The sequence below is a fragment of the Sebastes fasciatus genome, chromosome 2 (assembly GCF_043250625.1).
Source record: "Sebastes fasciatus isolate fSebFas1 chromosome 2, fSebFas1.pri, whole genome shotgun sequence".
NCBI classification, from domain to species: domain Eukaryota; kingdom Metazoa; phylum Chordata; class Actinopteri; order Perciformes; family Sebastidae; genus Sebastes; species Sebastes fasciatus.
This window is the reverse complement of record NC_133796.1, coordinates 19,659,053-19,677,301: the sequence shown is the minus strand read 5'-3', so window position 1 is coordinate 19,677,301 and position 18,249 is coordinate 19,659,053. Positions and strand designations below refer to the sequence as shown.

Here is an 18,249-nt window from a genome sequence, read left to right as displayed (position 1 = left end):
GAATTTGATTTTAGTGTTCACACTTTTGCAGTTTTCTGTAAGGCTGGCATGACTTTGTAATTATTACAACAGTGCAGTTATCACAGACTGGAAATGATAATTTATCAGTATCACCAGTGCTACTCTTTCATCATCATTTTTACAAAAGCTGGTATTGAGGTAAAAAAGGAAGTGCACACAAATAAAATGTTTTCTTTTTAGCCTTTTAGTGAAATGTTGTATCTGTGTGTTCTCCTCTAACCTCTATGAAGAACTGTACTATCCAAGCATATCATATAATGAAGGTAGACATAACAGAAACACCTCTCTGTATAATGCAATAACAAGCCGTCCTCGTAGAAAAAATGGCTGTATAGGTTTGTCTGTGCAAACAGCTTATTACCACCTACAATTACGTTTGTTGTTAGGTGGCAACCTCTAGTGGCCTAGTGCCACAGGAATGAATCCTAAAACCCGGAAATGAGTTAGCATTTTAGTACTTTCGATAAGTTAATGGGTTTTTAGTTAGATGGCTGAAATAAGGCCAGGCAGTATATTTTTGGCATCATTGGGCAAAAATTCCATAATAACCTTTCAGCATATTGCAATTCAAGTGTTCTGAGAAAAACCTAGACTTCTGCACCTCCTCATGGCTCTTTTTTCAGGCTTTAAAAAAACCTAGCCCGTGACGGGAGACTTTGACCAATCACAGGTCGTTTTATTGAGAGAATGTTCCTATTGGCTGTGCTCCATTCCTTCAACAGATTTCACAATGGCAGTGGCGTCACAAACTTTCTCATTTTACAGCTCAACAGTACACTACAAGATGATTCTGAAAACATTTGAGGAGAGAAATAGGCATTACCGTAACATAATATTGATTCATATTTGATCAGCGCTGCCTAGTTTGACCGTTTGGTTGGAGTTTGCGAGTGATTGACAGCCGGCTCTCATAGACAGCAGATGGATAGCAGACCTCAGATCACATATAGAGCATAGAGCACATCATTTGTTTTAGGTTTCCCGTTTCATGTACTACTTTCCCGATATAGCGACCGTTTTATAGAAATAGCTTTTTTAAATAATTTTTAATCATATTTTAGCTTTAACACAAGGTTAAGAGATTTTAACGTTTTGCTCTGTGACATAAAATGCATCAATAAATATCCCATTCATGAATTTTGAAGGCTTTATGTGTCTTTAAAAGGGCGGTTCCTAACAAAGGGCTAAATGAGACTACTAAATGTCATCACGTCGACTCGTCCGCCTTTACAGCCTCATTGAGTATACTCGCCCTGATGCGACTGTGGTGTAGTTTGTTTATAGCATAACATTAACTTTTCACTTCTGGTGATTGCATTTATACTTAAAAATAATGGTGTTCATTTGTGAAAATGATCTTGCTGAACAAAATGTGTAAGTATCAAACGTGTGTTTGCCACAGAGCTTATTTTCTGTCATAATCGAAAACTCAATGGAAAAACCCCTTTGGCTTTTTGTCAAGGGAACCGGGGCGATGCTAACTTACTGGTTAGCCTACAAAAAAAAACGTCTTCCCTGGAGCACTCTATTATGACATGAGCAAAGGAGGAAGTCAGGTGACGTGGAATAAAGAGCAACAAAGTCTGCATACGGAGGGTCGTGTCTAGAAGGTAACCCACAAGTTGCGAAAACATTAGAAAACTCTTGCAAAACTCCTATCCTAACCTTAACCATTCAAGGTCAATACCTAATCTTAACCGGGGTGGATGTATGGATCAAACAAACACAGGACTTTAGCACAGGAGACCGCTGTTCATGCCCCGTGTCCCCATTTCACAACGTTAAATAGAGTCATTTAACAGAGTCACATCTCAAACAAAAAATTAACATTATAACTTTCATGAAGAAAGGATTTATCGCAGGCCTGTTGTATTAGAATTTATTTAGGTGTACCTAATAAACTGGCAAGTGAGTGAATATAAAAGTTAGTTTGCGATGCACATAGAAAGGAATGTTTTTTGCTGACACAGAATGTAAATAATTATTCATAATGGCATGAATGTGTATCTTGTGCTGAAAAAAAAAAAAAATCTGAAATGAAGCAAGTGATAAACAGGTAGTGTACTTCTCTTCTCTCCTGCTTCCTCCACTCTTTAAAACGTGCCAACAAAACACACACAGAGAGAGAAGAAGACAGAGTGAAAGCTACTGCCAGTACTGCAGTATTCGGCTGTAACGGAAGAAAACAACAACTGCATTGCAATTATAATAGTTGCTATTTTCTGAATTCACAGGTATTTAATTATTAAAAATCTCAGATAACACGATTTGAAAAATAACTCCTGGAAAGGGTAGATGTAGAAAAACATTTGTTGAAAATATTTTTAGGGAATTGTAGCAGTCAGAAGTCTGTAAGTCTGAAGTTTAAGCTTGTGATTAGACCTGTTTGATGTCCTTATTTGATTTTTAGTAAAAAAATTACAAAGATTTCTCCTTTTTAATGAACATTAAAAAAGCTATTACATTCAGGTATCAGTATTCTACTTGGTATTGGAGTGAAAAGAAATTCTCCATCTCTAATGAATATCAGTCATCTGTGACCCCCTATCAGGTCTTGACTACGACTTTGAAAGACACAAGACACAATTTGTCGAGAGAGGGACGTCCAAGTTATAAAACTTTGATATAGATACTCACTGGAACCATGTTACAAGACACTGCCAGAATTTGATGATAATAATCTGCCTCTTTCCCTCGGATGGCACTGATGTGTTAAAGATTTAAGGTGTGAGACAGAGCCAGAGTTAGAAACTCAGACAGCGAAAGCCAGAGAGAAACTGAAAGCATGACTGAGAGTCAGAGCGAGCGTGGCTTAAATGACAGTAAGCGAGCACTTTCTGTCTCCAAGATTTTCACACAGATTTTATAAGCTCTGCTTATCATCAGAGAGAGAAACACAGAGGATAAAATGTGGGCATGCAGATATGAAAATGCTGCCGAAATCTTTTATCTCTGCACCCCAATTCCCATTAGGTTATTAAAGTGCAATTGAACTGCATTGAATTGTAACTGGTGGGACATAAGAGATAAGGGACTCCAATAAGAAAATCTAAACTTGGGGGGTCCTGTGTCAAATTATAAGATAAAATCCATACTTTATGAATCTCAAAATGTTCAAATTTAAAAAGTTCACTGAATGTAACCTCTGAGGTCAACAATGTGATAACCAAATGCACGATGTGTGGTGTGAATATCCTCTTCTGATTCAATGTGTGATTCACATTTCCTATATGTAGCTGGCAGACCTTGGTTCAACATATAAACTACAGTATGTGTCTGCGTGACTTTGAAAACACTATTTCTGGTAGAATATTGAGCAGGAAAATCAATACCACTACAGCATCTGTAGCCGCACGTAATCTCCTTCATGAATCATCAACTTAAGTGTTCAATGGCCTACATGCCATCCCACCTGTCTGAGTGGGACGCCCTTCAGGATTAGGACTCAGTTTAGAGCAGCACCACTAGGCCGCTGGTTGGAGAGGCTCTGCCATGTTGAATCACTGAACCTGCCTCAGACCTGAACGGTGGGCCATGAATGGAATACACTAAGTGTGTCCTAATTCAATGACTGAATCTTTAGAGACGGACGCGGCCAAATTGTACCTAAATACGATGGATGACTGACAAATAGTACACAGATTATATCCACTTCCAATTCCCTGCTGTGCCTTGTGGCTAACAGCTAAGCTGGGCTTCCATCATTTACATGTTGCGGTTGCTTAAAAGATTTTACGAAGGATTGATGACAACTTGATGCTAATACCTGGAAACATGATGTGGTTACGTTATGGAAACTGTAAATAAAGACACTCAGGACCCATGAAGTAATGCACAAAACACTGAAAGACAGTCATTACAATGGATCTTACAGAGAAACTAAACTGTTTTCTTACCTTTTGCTTCCCATTTGTTATGTTGTGTTATGTATATTGCGTCATGTGACTTGTTGCCGAAAAAGACAATGGTGGAAAGATGAGTGAGAGAGGAGTTCCACTGGACACCGGTGTTGTCAGAGTTGGAGTACAGAAAGCGTAGCTTAGTATTATCGACAATATTTTTAAAGTCATAGCTGAATATTTAGACGATTTTGACAATGTGGATGCGATGTAAGATGCCAGAACGAGACTTCTCCGAGCGAGACACACATTAACAAACAGACCAGATCAAGAGAAAGGTAAGAAAAAGGTTTAATTTCTCTGTAGGGTCCTTTCCAAAATGTTGTCAGATACTTATGATAACAATCTCAGCCTGTCAGTGTCAAAAACAAGCACTTTTAGTGAACGTAAACTGACGGTAGGTTGCCCAAAATGATTACATTACAGCTTGTTTAGCGGCTGCGGCGTTCTCACTCAATACTGGACCGATTTCGAAAAGTGCTGTCCTCATTAGTCTCTTTTCGTAGCCTTGAACCTTTACCAGAGCCAAAAATAAACCAAATAGCACCATTCAACTTTGGGAAAATCCAAAACATAAGTATATAATTATATATTTAAAGTGTTATTTTTAGGTGGTGGATTTAATGGATTTAATTTCCTTTGGCAAAAGAAGTGATCATTTTAAGCTAAATTATGAAGCAGCTGCATGTGCTCCCACTCTGCCAACGAGGAATAGGAAATTACCTGGGAAAAGGTAAAGATCAATGCCTTCCTGTCAAATCTGAATGGACTAATAATTGCAAGGAGACATCCATTAGAGCTTTTCTCTGGTTGGACGCTGGATGAAAAAGAACATCAATGGATGGCTACATTTTGAAAGAACACACAATAGATAAGAGTTAGAGGGTTGTAGGCTATACAGCAGGGGTCTCAAACTCGCGGCCCGCGGGCCAATTGCGGCCCGCAAGACGATATTTTGTGGCCCCCACCTTGATATGAAAGTTTAATGTTAGTGCGGCCCGCAAATTTTTTTTTTTTTTATAAAGTTTTTTATAAAGTTTTTTTTGGGGGCATTTTTTCATTTTTATTGACAGGACAGTGGATAGAGTCTTGGAAAGGGGGGAGAGAGAGAGAGTGGATGCGGAAAGGGCCACAGGCCGGATTCGAACCCGGGCCGCCGCGGTCAGGACCAAGTCTTGTTACATGGGCGCCCGCTCTACCAACTGAGCTAACCAGGCGCCCTCGGCCCGCGAGTTTTATGTGAATGGCAGTTTGCCGTGGAAGGTCCCTTTGTTGCGCGAGCCCGAGCTGAACGAACCTACCAATCACAGCGGGGTATATGGCTCCCGGGGACGGGCAATCGGCCGGGCTTGATGCAAGCAGAGAAACATTTCACAACAACTGTGGCGGCGCCCGTGTAACATCGCATAAGCTTGATTAAAGCTTGATTTATACTTCTGCGTTGAATCGACGCCGTAGCCTGACGTGCACCTCTCCAGAAATGTAACTACACGTCGCGGCGACGCAGACCGCAACAGCTGTGATTGGTCCAGTCTCTCAGCGATGCTGAGCGGCCAGGACCCCGGACAACCACAGAAAGTTCAACTTCTCTCTGCCTCCATCTTTTCAATGTTTGTTCACACAAATCCACTCAGATATATTTTCTCTTTTCGGCGTTGCAGTAATGTCAGTAAAAGTTCTGTGGTTCAACAGTTATTAGCTCCAACTCCGCTCAGTTTCTGTTTGTAGTACAAGAAGAAGAAGGAAACTCATAGAGACGCCGCCGCCAACTAGCGGTTTGGTGGTGTAATTGCAGAGCAACACAAACACAGCAGGCACAACTTTATTGCGGAGTGACACCAAGTGGAATGAATATATATCTTGTCACACAGCCCCAATCATGTCTTTTTCAAAGCCTGCAGTGAAGAGAAAGGTTGGTGACGAGCACAGACAATTTCAGGAAAAGTGGGAGACGCAATAGAGGCCATGTTCAGAAGAACCGTTCATGTTCTTCAATGTTCCATTAATGTTCAGGACAGTTCATGTTCAGAAGAACCCATTCAAGTTAAAGAACTGTTAATAATGACGTTTGAGAAGATTGTTGTTTTTTTTAACAAAGCTCCTTTTGTGGCCCAGCCTCACCCAGACTCTGCCTCCAGCGGCCCCCAGGTAAATTGAGTTTGAGACCACTGCTATACAGTATACTGTATATTCTGCACCATTAATATTTAAACATTAGGTATACAGCCTGCTGAGTACATGCACAAATTCCCAGCATTTCAGGGAGAGGAATTGCGGTTCCCACAGTTGTCAGACAATGGTGCTGAACTTAATACAGTCTTTTCCAGGAGTTGATCTTGTGCTGCATATAGCTTCCAAGTCTGGATAGATGTCTGAGTCCCCAGGTGTGAATGCTGATGTACACAGCTTGGCAGAAACTCCTCTTATGCACGCCTAACTCAACTCTGAATGTGGTCCGATATCTTTAGCTGCTCAAGAAGAGCGGTCCGGTAGCCAAAAAAACAACACCGGGGATATGCTGAACGTGTTCCAGGTGTGAGTGTGAACACGTATCCCACCTCCTGCTGTTACTGTAGTTACAGTGCCGAGAGTCCAGTTATCACAAACAGACTGAGAATGGCACATAAAGGGTGCTAAGTTCAAACCACTTATATGTCATATTGACTTTACCACATGGTGGGAAGTTGATTACACACTCGCCACACTCACTACGATTATATGTGTGTGTGTGTGTATGTGAGAGAGAGAGAGTGTGTGTGTGTGTCTTGGCTCGGACAACACGCTTTGATGACAGTGGTATCACCCTTGCACACACCTCTGCTACACACACACATACACACATACACACACACACACAGCAGGATAGTTGACATTGCTGCTTGGATCAATGCAGCTGACTACTGCTGGCGTCAGTAACAACAGCGTTATATAACACACTCCCACAGTGAAGAGCTTCCTATGGCGTTGCAGTCAATATGGGTTAATGGTGTAACGGACTGCTTCTCCCTTTCCTCTCTCACTGTCGCTCTTTCGCTCTCTTTATCTCTGCAGCACTCACACACACACACACACACACACACACACACAAATATGTAGCAGCACCTGACTATCCAGGTTGACAAATCCACCAGTAGTCCTTCCTTCCTTTAATGATTTGCTGTGTTTGCTCTAAGAAGCTCCCCTGCTGAATCCATTGGCTTTGACTAAGCTCGCCAACCTATTATTCTCAATGAAGGGCACACAGATACTGATAGGAGCGGGGGATAACAGGTCGATAGCGAGCTAAAATAAGCCACGCACTGGTAACAGAGAAATGCAGTAAATGTCAGTCGTAATCATAATCATTGATATCCTGCTGAAAAAAAAACAACACTTTACAAAAAGGTAGGAAATGACATTTCCTATGTTTTTATGTATCATCTGTCTCAGTTGGTTGCAGCATCATTTCCACTCAAATGATATGGATGATGATGGTTGTATTGTCTAACAACCCGCACACACTAAACACCTGGGATGTTTCCATTTAAATGTATGTGTGCAAGTGTGCTCTACTTTAAGACATCCTATTATATACATCAAAGCAATTTTCATCACATTACCAAGCCCATTCATTTTTCAGTCATCTAAACCATTTCCACTTCAAACAGCTAATATTCTACATTTATATATAACCCATTTCATCAGTATACATGCAGCCCATTTCCTCAACAAGCTAATCAAAAGGAAATCCAAATGAATTTATTTGCCTTTGGAATGACTGAGACTTGTTTACCCTCTAACTTTCACTCAGATAAATGGAGTCTGTGTTGCTGCTGCCAAATTACAAGCTCAATAATTCTCTGACCTAATGAAAGCAGTTATTATTGTGAATCTATAAATGCTAAACCTAGAACACAGGCATTTTCCTACATCAGCAGCTACAGTGTGTTCAGAAGATGCTGACAGAAATGATGCTGATCGTTTCAGAAGATTCAGAAGTATAATGACAAGTGTGATGTGTGAAGTTTAGGAAACAATGAGTGAAAAAGACTTCTTCCGCAAGTGGTGCTTGTGAGCAGATGGTAAAAGCATGTTTTGGATATTTAAAAAAAATACATTTCTCTTTATGGATACACAAAAACAGCTTGAGCACATTGGTTGATGATTTCTGAACCTTGATAACTGAACCTCCTGCAGCTTTGTGTTGATCGTTCTTTATTTAGCAAGCTGGCCCGACTGGATTTCACTTTTGAGCCTAACAGACTGGTCGACTGTCATTCAAACATGGAAATTACCACAGCTAAGATTTGAGTACAAAAACAAAGTACAGCATGTGGTGAAAAGTGTAATTAGAAATGCAACTTGCAATGTGGGATGGAGCAAGCAGTTAGAAATAAACTGACGTTGTGATTTAAGGTTTCTGGCCGTTGGCATGTTGTTTTTTTGCAACCAGAAGTGACACGAGAAGGTGGAGCTAAGTACAACCGAATGCTGAATAAGACATTTTTAGGCGCCCAAAAAAAGGTTACAATTAACGTTAATGAACAGAAAACACACTATGAAAGGGTTAAAGCTGTAAGACGAAAACACGGGCAACTTCCAGTTCGGACAACACCGTGGTAGCGACCTGTCAATCACAAAGCATCCCTTGCTTTATGATCTGTTTGACTCTAAATGGGACCATAATTTACTAAATGAACATCATGCTGTATTGAAGAAGACTTGAAACTAGCGATTGAGACCATACACTCATGTTTACAATGTTTACTGAGGTAATAAATCAGACTTCTATACAATCTGACTTCTTTTTGCAACAAGTGGAGTCGCCCCCTGCTGGCTATTAGAAAGAGGTTGCTCACTGTTTAACACACAATAATATAAACATTAAAGGGGAATACACACAGAAAGCACTCATTGTATCAAATGTGACAATCCACATAGAATACTTTAACAAACATGTATTGTTTTTTAATACTCCGAGTCTATTGTTTTTTTTTCGCTGGCATGCTTACTTATTAAAGGTGCACTATGTAGGATTTGGCGGCATCTAGTGGTGAGACTACATATTGCAACCAACTGAAACTTCTCCCGTGTGCCAAGCGTGTAGGAGAATTATGGTGGTTGACGTGAAAGCACGAATGACCCACTCTAGAGCCAGTGTTAGTTCGTTCTGGGCTACCGTAGAAACATGGCAGTCGGCTCCCGCTTCCTATATATTTAGATATAAACAGCTCTTTCTAAGGTTACGAAAACCTAGATTCTTATTTTCAGGTGATTATTACTGACTAATATTATATTCCTATTCCTATGCTGCCATTAGATCCCCCTAAATGTTACACATTGTCCCTTTAATTCACGTAGTATTCAACTGCCTAACTAACTGATCACATGGTCTGAACCTGATGTCCTTTATTGATTTCCCTAATGAAGCTTTTTTATGATGTTTTTATGATGCTCATGCTGTATGTTATATTATATGCTGTCATGTGAGGTTTTCGTGAGAGTTTTTAATGCTCTTTGTGCAAAGCAAATTCCCCATAGGGGCAATAAATGTTTTATTCATATCTGTAATGATTGATCAATCTCCCCACTTTCTCTTTGAGCTTTCAGATGGATGAACATTTACGCCTCACTTCTGATGTGAATGGCGAAATTTATCAATATGTAAAATTCCACCCAACCAGCTGATCAGCCAAACAAATAACTACCTAAGCTAAATGGCCTATTGATTGAGTAAATCAGTTAGTAAAAGTAATACATAATGAATAAATGCAATTATGACGTAATTACTGTTAGTTTAAGTAGTGGCTGAATTGACTTTGTATCTACAATAAACAATTCATCATGATTTTATTATCAGAAATCTATCCGAAACCTCACATTTGAAAATCAATCCTCCAAATACGTTTTTGTCAGTCTGCCAACATCCCGTAGTTTATATTCATATTATGTCACAACTCCCATCTAGAGTAGTGCAATTTTCTGCAATGGCCATTTGCAGCCCTCTGAGATTTGGCAAGGCGAAACTCTGTGAAATAAAGGCACCACTAAGAAAACTATCTGGCCAGAGGCATCGGAAAAAACTCTAGATGAATAAATCTTTCTTATGTGTAACATCATGTCTAAGGACCCGAAATCCCCGAGCAGTAGGCTGCGATCTTTTTGCATCTGGTCCAATGGTTGGTGGCTATACGGTGCTTTTGCCACAGTCTGTGCAAAGCCCTGCATCATGTCAGCAAGATTTGGAAGCTCCTAGAAGTGTTCCTAATGGATTCTACACCAGTCTACACAGCAAAGAGAGAGGGAGAGAGGAAGAGAGAGGGATCGAGAGAGAGAGAGAGAGAGAGAGAGAGAGAAAGAGAGAGAGAGAGAGAGAGAGGAATAGAGAGAGACACGGTGGAAATGCCAACACCAAAGGGGATGAACTTCCTGCAATTTTACAGATACACACACATTCAGGCACGGACACTCACACATTACATGTTGTAATGCGGTGTAAAAGTGACACCCCATAATAACCTATATGGTGGTGACATGGTTGAGTATTACCATAACAACAAGACATGAGATAAAACAAAAACACCCGTGACCTGTAACACACTCACTGGAACATTCACACACACAGAGGCCAGCATCTTTTCCCTCCCTCTTCTGTATTCCCATCTTCTTATCTTTATTCTCCCTCTAATGCTTTTCCAAAGTGATCCCTATGTAATCTCCAACAGCATGCGTGTGCATATGTTTGTGCTTGAGTCTCTCTGTGTGTGCCTGTGTTTAATGTGCAAAGTCCCTTTAAAGGCTTTCCAAGTCGTGTTTTTCACAGAAGTCCCTCAACAGGAGAGGAATCTCTGCAGCTAGCATTGGGACTGGAAAACGTACACTCGGCCTCTTTCTCTCACAGTGTGTGTGTGTGTGTTTGGGGAGAGTGGGTGTGTGAGGTTGGAGACTTTGAAGATGATGTTTCGACTTAGTCTTAAAGTTAAAGGTAGTGCTGGGAGTCAATAATCTCTCTCTCACACAAACAAACAAACAAACACAGCTCAAGTGCTGTAGTGCATATTGCTCATATTTATCAACTGTTTATAAAGGCCTCGTTAATTAGAGCACTTCTCTTGTATTCATAGTCAAGATGTTACATTAACATCTTTTTGCCTTGAAGTAATTAGTTTCATGGTCATTTGTATACCGGCATTAAAAGCATTTACCCATTGAAAATACAGTTGTTTATAAAATACGATGTACCAGTTTGTCATTTGGTACACATATTCATCATCATTTTGTATTTACATTGTATTATAAGTCCATAATTATTTTGAACTAAAAGAGACTTAAGGGTTGACACTACAGGTGAATGGGGTAAATATTTTAACTGGATATCACCCAGTTGACTTACACTAAGGCAATTATTATTTTTTTTTGTATTAAACCTTTTCTGAAATTTTATATTTAAATAGGGAAGCACTGATATGACTTTTTCAGTCCCAATACCAATAGTGACACCTTGGCTTTGGGTATCAGCCGATACTAAGTATCGATCTGATACCATTGTTTAATTAATAATCTGTATGCCTTATTGTGTGGATGTGACTGGGATCACTCTTTTATGTGTAAGGAAACATCAGGCTTCATTGAAACATCACTTTCTTATCTTTGTAAAGAAAAATATAAGAAATTAATACTTAGATATAAATTAAGTGAATTGTTATTTATTATTAAAATAATAACTTGTACACTAGCAACTTGGGAAAATATCTTAAAAATGAACAGGAATTACAATTCAGGTGTGTAAACTATTTATTACAGCAACAAACTGGTCAAAACTTAAACAGGAATTAAAATTCCAGTATATAATATATATAGTGTATAAACATAGAATTGAATTGAACAAATCGGCTCCATTGTCACCGATATCCGATTTGAGTCATTATCAGTCCGATATCCGATGCGGTATCTGAGCATTCCTATATTTAAATATGCAAATGAGGCATTATCTTATTAAATATGTGCTAAATCTGAACATTGGATAAAGCCAGGTTCAAAATTCTTGTTTCATTTTGTTGACATATTTGAGTCAAATGTTTTTACAGAGGGGAATTTGGGATATTTCTCTTTATCTCTCCATAAATAAGAAAATACAGTCAACAACTGAAACAATGAATACATTTCACCATGTTTTTAGGAAGTGGTGTATGTACAGTAGGTGCTGCTGAAGTGGAGATTTCTAGCTCAGTATGAGAAAAAACTTATTTTGAGAAAGCAGCATTTAAAAATATGTTTTGTAAAATTCCATACATTTTGCGAGACACTACAGCTGAATAATAGGGTAAAAATGTTAACCATGAAACTTCCCCAGTTGATTACTTACATTAAGACAATTGTTTTTTGTATAACAAGTTTTCAGAAATGTTATGTTTACATATGCAAATGAGGCATTATCTAATGCTAACTTTTTGGTGAACTCGGGAGAAATCTACAGACCCAAAGTGTAGTAATATAAACACATGAATGTGTATTTTGGATGTTTTCTTTCCACTAGACTGAAAGAAGCCCAAAATCTCAAAATTCATCAGTGCATTAAAAATGATGTTTTTCCCAGGGGTACCTCGCCTGTTTGAACCCTTGAACCCAGTAAACATTTATATTTTATATCATTGCATCAATAAGCACCACAGCTGCTCCGATACAAGTTTCCCAACTTAATTGATTCACGTAATGCCTCTGAAAAAAGTTTGACCCAATTTTTCCTTTGTTTCAGGACAGTCCAGTCACTAAGGCCCTGTAGCGGATTTCTTCTTATAGGTAGCAGCACTTAACAAATGCTCAGGGGAAGTGCTAGTAGTGCTTTTTGTTGTTAAGCGACAATTGCAAACTCAATTGAGGCCAGGCCATCTTTTACTAAAACTCTAAATATTTATAACTTTTAGCATTTGGTGCCATGAGTGCTAAACACATGCTAAGCTCCCAGCTCCAGCAGGACTGTGAGCCGAGGAATCCTTGACATTGGAAAAACACCAACATTGTGGAGAGACGGCCGTAGTGGACAACCCAGGGCTTAATCAATACTGTTCTCAACAACAAACAACAAATCCTGATGAAGCTGCTGGAAGAGTTTACACTCACTGAATGATTCCTGAACACATAGAGGCAACAAATACAAATATTTGAAATTATCCTTTTTTTGCGGGGGGGAAACAGGCAGAGGTGATGGGGGTATTACATGTGACAAAAAAAATCTAGGACCTCAATGCAGCTGAATGCAAAAATACCATCAAAACACCATCACTGTTGGTAAATGATGAGTGAAAGAAGCACTTTGATTTATTTTCCTTTCAACTGAATAACCTCTAATGCGGAGAAAAAAACAAACTAGAAATACAGACAGATACATCTCTATATTTATTTACCCCTCCCTCGTCTCCTCTTTAGGTTTCTCTCTTTACCCCTCTCTCTCTCTCTCTCTCTCTCTTTCAGCTTCAAGGGAAATTAATTGATGATTATCTTGTCGTGCAGAGCTGGTTTGCAAACTTGCCTTTTTATCAGCAAGGCCTCACTTTCCACCATTTATGGCTTCATTTGACCCACCCTCCTTCCATCTTTCTCTCTCCATCAATCCATCCCTCCCCCTCTCTTATCAGTTAGCTATGTGTTCAGACCTATAGTTCAATTTGGCTTCCTTTAATAAAAGGATAGAACAGAGAAAAGATGTGTTAACAGAACTGGTTATGTTAACAGAGAGGGGCTTGCAGACAGACAGGGGAGACAGTTTGTTAAGGACTTAAAAAAGACGAGGCCGAATAGATTCTCTGTTAGTGTGAATTAGTTTAAATGAACAGAAGCAGAGAAAAGGTGGGGAGGGGAGAGACTGACAAGGAGGAAGAGGAAAAAAGGTCTAGCAGAGAAGCAGAGAGAAGAGGGAAAGAATATATTATGAATGAATAAGAATATTTTCTTCATTGCAAAGCTGTTATTTGGCTACATCAGCTCACATACTTCAGTTAAGTGATTTGTTTTGTATTTTCTTTGCTTTTTTTTGTATCTATTCCTCAGGGACATTTGATTGCAGCATGAAGCCATAGCGACATCAGTGACAACAGCCAAAATACAAAGACACAGCCATTAAAGACAGTCAGAGAAAAACATCAACAGTAAGCCGGGGAGAGGTTTTGGGCTACGGGTACGGTTTTTAAATGCTATAACAAAATCAGAGAATGTGTCTTTAAGGATAAATCATCTTCAAAAACACTAATAAAAACACTGGAAGCTCAGAAATGTGTATTTACTGGAGTACAGGGAGAACAAAACTATGAACAACAGATTTCTTTGACGGTAACTTCAAAGTTCACAGGCATGGAAGTGTCAGTTTAGCGATTTTTAGACTTGAACAATGTATGACTGAATCCAAATGTCCACCTCCTGGATCTGTGGACGGAGCCCTTGTGACTTTGGACCTATATCATGATGTGTTCATCGTCATCTTGGCAAGTCGGCGAGGGCATTGGGCCATGAGGTGATAAAAATGTACATGTGATGACTATAGATCTCAAATGGGTATGAATTCAACTTCCTGACCCTGTAACCTATCAATACCCAAGTATTTTTATGATCAGTTCTAGGCTTGTCATAGGTAACGCGATAATAACGTGTTAACACAAATTACTTTTAACGGCACTAATTTCTTTAACGCATTAATGCAAATTGCGATTTTTAGGTCATAGCGGGCTCAGTGAAGATACTGGTATCATATGACACAAGAAACATCTAAGGAATCCATTGGCATTAACCATGTCATACTAGCTTGTTGGTAAGGAGGCAAAATAACGCTTCAAACTTACTCTAAGCATATTTGCCCACTCCCATGTTGATAAGAGTATTAAATAATTAACAAATCTCCCTTTAAGGTACATTTTGAACAGATAACAAATGTGTGCTGATCAGTTCTTAACAGTATCATATTATATTATATTAGATATGTGAGGGGTCTCCTGCTTTACATAGCATGGCAGAGATATAGGTTAAAGAACAAATAAAAAGCATTAAGGTCAATATGCACAGTAAAACTTTCCCTTCACTGAACACGAACACTGCTACACATCAAACATTCAACTCAGGATCCTCACATCGTAGGTGGCCCCACTGTTTTTCTTGGTAGGAGGAAAACAAACTTTTGCCCGCCCAACCAGCAGATTATGACAAGCATCCCGAATCAGAGTTGAATGGTGGATCTGCTTTGGATTACAGTCACAGAGGTGCTTCTCACTTTGCTTAAAATCACAGGTTTTTTTTCTGTGTCAGGCTTTGGACTCAACAAATTGAGCAGACAGCTGAGAAGAGTTTTTGTTTCACAAAGTCAAAAAGTCATGACTTGGTCTGGTCTTGATTTGAGTTAACAGGAATATTTGCATGTTTTCTTTAAAGTGTGGTTAAAGTTGTAATGTCAGTAGCACTCACTAAATCCTCTCTGGAAAGATGAGATGTGTAACTGATTTAATATTTGATCTCTCAACGTATTATATTACACATGCAATTACCTTTCCAATGCACAATGACTTTGTCTTGGTAAATTGCATTACATGTGCCAAAGGATATGGTTTGTGATAATTATTTGTTTCTCATTTGTGAGATGCAATCATTTGAAGACTAACTAGATTAGCTTGTGTCAAAATGTTCCTTTTTATACATAATTGCACATATAACAGACCCACAGCGTTAAGTGTCGCAGTCTATCTTCCTTCTGATACCCTTCTGAGAGACTTCTTACATCTTCTGTATATTAAATCAAATTGATCATATACATGTATTTTAATTAATTGTTTCATTTTTCTTTGTTACTTTATTTTCATTATCGTTACCAAAGTTCACTCTCATATTTGTCTTGGCTTTCAAAATACAAAGATAAAGCAGACGGCAGAGCAGTTAGTTGGAACCTGCACATACCAGGACTGATCATGACTGATGACTGATCTCATATAAACACACAAAGATAAACATTTAATAAATGTCATGCCCTGTTTTGATGCATGAATGCCCTTTTCTTTAGACACACAAGCATTCACAATACACACACAGTATATATTACACACACACATACACACACAGACATGAATCAATGTTTGAAGTCTCGGACATCAATGCAAAACAAAGCAAAATAGAAAAAAGAGGCATTAGCAGAAAGACCTGTCAGTTGCACACACACATGCACAAACCACATACACATTCACATAAACGCACGCACACACACAATCAGAGTCCCTCCTGAGGCAACAAACACACTTAAGGGTCCCCGCAGATGTGAAACGGAACAATGGAAAGAAAAAATGAAGACAAAGTACTTCCTGGTACTTCCTGGAAAAAAGGTTTAATGGCTGTCAGGTTTACTTTCAACATACACAAACACACAAATGACACACCTCCAGGAATACACACACACACAAACACACACACGACAATATACAGTATACACAGATAGATAAAGATGAAACACACACACACACACACACACATGGTCTCACAGGGGAGTAAGTGTGTATATCTGGTCTCTTAAGTTTGTCTTTGATATTTAGAGTTCATGATTCATAGATGAACTGTTATGCAAGCGTAATGGAGCACTCTGTGTGTGTTTGTGTTTTGTGTGCGTGTGCATCTTCAAAAGGTCAGCCGAAGAATTTGTCTCTCATCCCAACAGACACGCAGACATGGAGCGGTCTTGTATACCATATTCATGACACACATGTAAGACGCACGGCAAAAGAACATGCAGCCAGGAAGTCATCGCAAGGAGCACCGATGTGAAAACGGACCTCTCAATGTAAAAAGAATAAGAATACAGGACACATGAATATAAATAATAATGAATCATGTATCATGTATCATGAATCATGTATATAATAATACATGAATATAAAGTGTAAACATTACGGTAGTCCCAACTGATGGAGGGATGACCAAGACAACAGCTCTGGGCTGTGAGCCAAGAGTCGCCCACACATATATCACCGTGAACAGTAATTCTCATAGACAGTATCAGAAGCAGGGTTCAGCCATACAGTTTCACCTTGAGTCCAGAGAAATATCTGCATGTATATCACCACATGTTCAACTAATTTTGATCAAAAGAAGAGTTTGCCCCCTGATTTCTCTTCGCTTTAAATTGTCACACAGAGAAAAATAAAAACTAACTTTCTGATCCCAAACAAACGCCATCGGATTCATATTAAGACAAAAAATTAGGCTATGATAACCTGAATTAGATACCCGCTAATCAACAGAAACTGCAACCAAAATGTGGACCATCGCCATCAGCTCCAACCATATCATCACAGTCACTCTCAAGAAACTGCAACCATCCTGACATCTGGATATTTATGCTACGTTCACACTACGAGCGACCAAAGCAACAAAATGGCCAGCGTGACCAGCTACAATGTCGGCGAGTTGCTGTTAAAGTGTTGCTCAAGCGCTCTATGACGTAGTTATGTCGTTAAATAGCACTGAGAACTGAGGCCTGTACTATGAAGCGAGTTCAACATACCCAGGGTATCTTCTCGTTATCTGGCTTAACTAACCTTATCAAACGAGATCCCGCTAAACAGTCCTACGACGGTGGTTATCAACTCGGTATATCAACCCAGGGTTTTTCAATCTGGATATGAACGCGTTCACATGAAAGGGGCGGTGTTTGCAGCATATGACCAATCACAAACATGGACAAGTCAGAGCGGCATATTTTGTAAACTAAGAACAAACTATAAATATTAGACAAATACGAAGACATTAAACACATAATCCAGGCTTAAATTAACACAGTTGAAGCTGTCAAATGCAGGAAGGACAGAAGGTAAAAGAACAAATCGTCGATGTGTGAATGCGTAAATTAGCAGATCTATTAATTTAACAGCCTGAAAAGTCAGATATAGTCGGCTAGATGGGGCAGTGATATTATAAAAAGCTTTCAGAGTATAATGGATGAATAGATTACACTTCATTATGCCCTTTGATAAAGATGTGGCGTGTATGACTATTTCATCCATTTTTCAGCTGCGTCTCCGACTCAGGCGGTGTGAAACGGACTTGAGAGCAAGTAAAAAAAGAAATATAAAAACATAATTTAAAGCAGTAAGCACCCACAGCGTACAGCCAGCTATCCTTCCTGCATGTCCTTCCTGCATTTGTCAGTTGAAACTGTGTTGTTTTGAGCCTGGATTATGATTTAAAATTATTAATATTTGTGTAATATTATCATATGATCCGTGCATTGACCTATGATTGGTCAGTAGGCGTTGCTTTTATATGAGTGGATCTCTTACCTGGAACATAACCTGCTGCGGAGCAAGTTAGGTGTTCAGCATAAGTT

At 39.2% G+C, this 18,249-nt stretch overlaps 1 protein-coding gene across 2 annotated transcripts in view; it reads right to left on the bottom strand.

Moving 5' to 3' along the window:
- The window catches only part of LOC141754265 (CUB and sushi domain-containing protein 1), a 467,652-nt gene that overhangs the window by 283,257 nt on the left and 166,146 nt on the right, over nucleotides 1-18,249 (bottom strand). The window lies entirely within an intron of this gene.